The sequence below is a fragment of the Chinchilla lanigera genome, unplaced genomic scaffold, assembly GCF_000276665.1.
Source record: "Chinchilla lanigera isolate Chin_1 unplaced genomic scaffold, ChiLan1.0 scaffold00034, whole genome shotgun sequence".
In the NCBI taxonomy this organism is placed as follows: Eukaryota; Metazoa; Chordata; class Mammalia; order Rodentia; family Chinchillidae; genus Chinchilla; species Chinchilla lanigera.
In genome coordinates this window covers 19563632-19568837 of record NW_004955435.1, presented here as the reverse complement: position 1 = coordinate 19568837, position 5206 = coordinate 19563632, and positions in this window count along the sequence as shown.

Sequence of the window (5206 nt, the reverse complement as noted above, 5' to 3'; positions counted from 1 at the left end):
CCTGCCTGGAGTGTGCCACAACACCTGGCTCGCCACTAATTTTTAGTGGGGCAATTATTCATACCACAAAATTGATCTTTACGTTACTGAACAACCTCTGTAAACAGTTCTGCTTTCCTAAGCACAAATGAACTATACGGAGTCAGAGCCTGAAACCACCAAAGAGGAAGAGGAAGTAGGGAGGGAAGGGAAGGGAAAAAAGAGCAGGGAAGGGAAAGGAGAGCAGGGCATCTACTCGTTATAGAAGGTATGTTTGGGATCGGTGTTCAAACCTCTGAGTACTGAAGAACAAGCACTCAGGAGAAGAAACCTTTCTGCAGCCCACAGGAGTGAGGGACCTGGCACGTTCTGCAGGAAGCCCTGTCCCAAGGCAGCCGCAGCCTGGAAGCACATTGCCCACTGCCGGATGGCAGAGGCAGGCAGAGCCTGCCCTGGATGAGAGCCTTTGTGCTTCCCAGTTGCACAAGCTGCAGCTTGATCCCTGGGCAGCTCCTGGGGGCAAATTCATTTGAGTAACTGTTCAACAGCGCCTGTTTATTTTCCAAGAAACTTTCCATGATCTTATGTTTTAACACCAACTCTAACCTTCCCTGCTCTTTGTTTCTCATAAAAACACTGCCTTTCTCTGGTGCTCGGCCCCTGTACGAGCTCTCTACCACCAGAGCCAGTACTTCTTCAGCATTGAGATGTGCCAGGTTCAGAGCATTAGGGTCCCAGACTCCTAGCCCAGCTCTCCAGCTACGCGAGGCAGACCTGCCCACCTCTGCCACTTAGCTGTGTGACTTTGAGCAAGTTCTTCACTTCTCTGAGCCTTGGTTTTCTGTCTTGTAAAGTGGGCATTGCTTAGGACATTGCCTGGTCCACAACAATCCCTGTATTGTAAGTAGCTAGTTCCTTTATACGGGAATCACTTTTCCCTCCACTAGTGGGACTCCTGGAGCACGGTCTCAGTGAGGGTGTGTGATGCACCGAGGGAACTTTTACTGAGCCGTTTTGAAGAACTGGCACTGTGCCAAGCCTTTCCACATTTGACCGCATTTAATCTTCACAGCAGCCTCATGCAGTAGGCATGGAAGTTGCCTCCACTTTATGGACAGAAAGAGAGGCTTGGAGAGAGTCAGGCAACTTGCCCCAAGTGCCTGCCTGAGCAGACAGGGAACAGGGGTCCGTAGCCATGGCTGAGATGCTGTGCTCCAGGCACACGAGGAGGAGCAGGGCCGAGGAGGATACTCAGCCCTTGGAACTCTGTGCGCTCCAACCGCCGCCCCCCCTGCCGCCCCCGCGCCAGCCCCTCCAGTGAGTCTTGGAGCCCGGGAGGCATCAGCACCCCTGGGGGCCTGAACAGCCGTGGCTCAGGCTTACGTCTAGAAGGTGGCTGGTGGAGTCACATGGGAGTGTGAGACCCTGCGGGAGCCTGCCTTTGCTTCTGCACTGCACGGCAGTGAGGGTAGGCAGGGTAGGCAGTATTGACCGCTGTGCTAAGTGGACATTTCCCTTGTGAGGCGCTGAGCTGAGGGCTTGGGATGAAACAGAAAAGGACAGACAGGTTCCCTGACTTCACAGAGCTTACAGGTTAGCAGGGCAAAATTGATGCCATTACATAACCAGTTGAGGAAACTAAATAGTCAAAATTGTGTACAGGGAGGTAATCTACGATCTAATGAGTGATTCATGGTACTTGGGTGGGGAGGGTTGCGGGGGAGATCCCTTGAGGTCCGGGGCAGGGACTGAAAAGCTCTGGAAGCCACACAGGTCCAGAGCCCAGTGTCCTCCTTGGTGTCTCTCTGTAAACAGCATCTCCTTTACCCAGTAACTGGCTTGCCTTGGTTCCTCACTCTACTACATCTAGATCTATGCATGACTCATTCTTTTTTTTCCCCTTGGTATTGGGAATCAAACTAATCGAACTCAGGGCTTTGCACTTGCCAGACAGGTGCTGTGCTGCTGAGCTACATCGCCGGCCCTCCACGACTCACTCTTAAACTCTCCGCTTTCGAAGTTCAGTCTTGATGGGAGAGGGCTTAACTCACAGGCTGGGCGCAAGCCGGCGCACAGATTTCCCTTGGGGGAAGGGTCAGCTCTGAGCCAAGAAACAAGAGACTCCGAGTGAGTGTGCAGCGTTCAAATTATCTGCCTGGGCAAGAGCCAAAAAATAACAAGTAATGAACCTTCATTTTCTCAAAAAACACTGACTTTACCGGATGCTAGGGCATACGGTCTGGCCCACGTCGCCATATAACTCATCATGTCTGGGAACACACAAATAAGGTCCAAGTGCTACCGTGAGGTATAAAAAGCGAGGCCCCAGTGTCCAGAGGGTGGGCTGGGGGAATGCTGAGAGGATGTGCAGGACTGTAGAGGAGAGGGTGTATGGCATATTGGGCCATGAATGCATGAGCAGAGGGGTTTACGAGCTGGGGTCCCGGTAAAGACACACAAATGGTGGAGCTTGGAAGATGGGTTAGAACGATGGTCCTCCCATTTTGGTGTGCCGCAGGATAACTTGGAAGGCTCACAAAAATATCATGGGGCCTAACCTGCGAAGTTTCTGATTCTATAGGTCTGCTTTTGAATTTCCAATTTGCTTTCTAACAAGTCCTGCTGTGATGCTGATGCTGCTGGTCCAGAGACAACTCTTGGAGAAATGCTGGACCAGGGGGAAGCGAGGAGACATTCCGGGAGATTGCTGCAGATGTCCAGAGCGGAGGGAAAGTGCAGCAGAGAAAATCATTTATGGACACTGACTGAGTGAATCCCTTTACGTAAGATCTCCATCTTAACTCTGAAAAATCACCCCTTATCTATAGTAAATGAGCATAAAGAGGCTACGCAGTCACCTAGTAAGAAACAGGGCCAATACCTGTGTCTAGGACGGGTTCAGACACAAAGGCCTGTGTTCTCAGTCCCCACGCTGCAATCCAGCGATCGGTGACCGGCTGAGTGGTGGTAGGGACACAAGTCTCAGCAACTTCCAGGTTTTTGGCTTGGGCGATAAGGTGATGGGTGCCACCAGAGAGTGCTCATGTTTGCGGGTCCTCAAAAGGTTTGTCATTGTCAGTGAAGATTGAATTGTGCTGTGTGCTTTCTGAACACAGGCTGGTATCCAGGGCAGAAGTGGATGTATAGGTCCGGGGCTCAGAGTGAGAACCAGGTTAGAGTTGAAAACATCCCAGGGGTAATAGGAAGCTGGGAGAGAAGGCTGAAACCTTCCCTGAGGAAACTAAAGTCAAAGAGAAACTGGGACCTAAGCAGCAGGCAGAAGCAATGCAGAAGGGCTTGTTTCAGAGTGGTGTGTGGTGTAGGAGCTGTGCAGGCCACGGAAGACCAAGGAGTACCCAAGCATTAGGTCAGGAGGCCGGTGCTGACCCTGGCTGGACAACTGCAGCGGACTGATAGGTGGAGATGGAGCTGGAGGCAAGCCGGGGAGGTGAGCAAGCAGGGGGAAGGGGCGACTTCCTGGAGGCTTCTCCATGATGGAAGAGGAGCTGGCAAAGAGCTAAGGGGCGGGGTCGAGCACTGAGACCCACGGCACTCAAGTTTAAATGCTCAGGAAGGAGCAACAGGTTGAGGCTCATTAGAGAAGCTGAGGGCTCATTCGCTGGAGTGGCTGAGGGGGAATGTAGTCCACAGCTTTCGAAGGGCACTAGGCAGGGCCGGTTTGGACGCATACCTGGGCAGCACAGCTGCCACCCAGGGTCATCCAGGGACTGTTGGGGTTACTGCTGTGAGGTGACTTGGTGGCCACCGACAGGGCTCACGCGGCAGTGGGACTGTGAACGGGCAGAGCCGAGCCCAAGCCCCGCTGACTGAGAAAGCTCTGGAAGCCCCAGCCTCCTGAGGCCTACTTGTACTACTAGGTTTGTCCCTGAACGGGTCCTTTAACTGCTTTTTCCAGAGCAAATGAAACAGCAGACATGTTCTGGCTGAAGCGGGGATGGAAGGCTGAGCCTGCTTTTGGCCTCCCTCATCTCTCTGTTTCCCAGATCCAGGCTCTTTACAGCTGTTGGAGAATCCCCACCTGGGCCTAAGGTCTCTCTGCTGCAAGTCCCATCAGAAGATACCCATGGCCTTCCTCAGGGTACTACATTCACTGCTCAAATCTCCAGGGTGCCAGAGGGCAGACGTGGGACAGAGCCCGAGGCCTGTGCCAGTCTAAGGCCACAGGGTGGCCAGACTCCTGTCATCACAGCTGAGTCACTGCAGTGCAAGACAAGCCCAAGGGAACGTAATTACAGTTTGTCTCCGGCCTTCTAGCCTGAGGTCTCTCCCTCGTCTCACCCCAGTTTCCTTAAAGATGCTCTGCCTGCATGGGCATCATCCCAAGTGAGGTGCCCAAGAGGAAAGGGCAAGAAAGCCAGGTGTCCTTCTTGGGTCCTACAGCTGGGGCTGGGGCAACAGGGAGCAGCACCAGGTTGTGGGAGTCACCCCTCTTCCTCTCCTCCCTCCAAGCAGCACACAAGAAGAATATGAGTCAAGCTTTCAGCGAAGAAAACACAACGATCCTCTGGCAGATGATGATCACAATCCCCCGGCAGCTGACGATCATGGCCGGTGCAGAAGTAAGCTCATCATACCTGCCTGAGCGTGACAATCAGCAGTGACAGCCAGCAGAAGCTTGGGAAGGTAACTCAGGAGGGATTAAAGAGAAGAGAAAGCAGGTGCTTTCTGAGGTGATGCAGAGGTGACCCTGAGGCAGAGATCCCCTTCACCCTTTTCTCAGGGCCTTCCGGCACACGATCACATCTCGAAACGGTGCTAGCTCCAAAACAGACAACCCGCAGACAAGGAAGCACCTGCCTGCGGGGGTGTTTGGTGGTGCAGCAGGGAGGTCCGAGGCCGGTGCCTGTGGTTACTCACGGAGGCCTCAGCTAAACCTCTCTGGTGAAGTTTCCCTCGGAAGCTGGGGGCCAAGGCAACGGGGAATCACAGGCACAAAATACAGGAAGGCAGTGCCCAGCAAGACAGGCCAGGGAAGCTCACCTGTTCTCATCCAAGAGCTTGGGCGGAGCTCTCCTCCTAACCCAAGTTCTCAGCCATGACGGCGTCAGTTACCTGGAAAACTTCCTAAGCATCCTGCTGATGAGACTTGAGGGGTCTGGGCTGGCACCCTAATGGGCCCCCAGGGATACGGTTGGGGGGCACTGGCCTGGGGCCCCACCCCCAGAGACCCACAGCCGATCACACAGACACTGGCACCCAAGCCGAA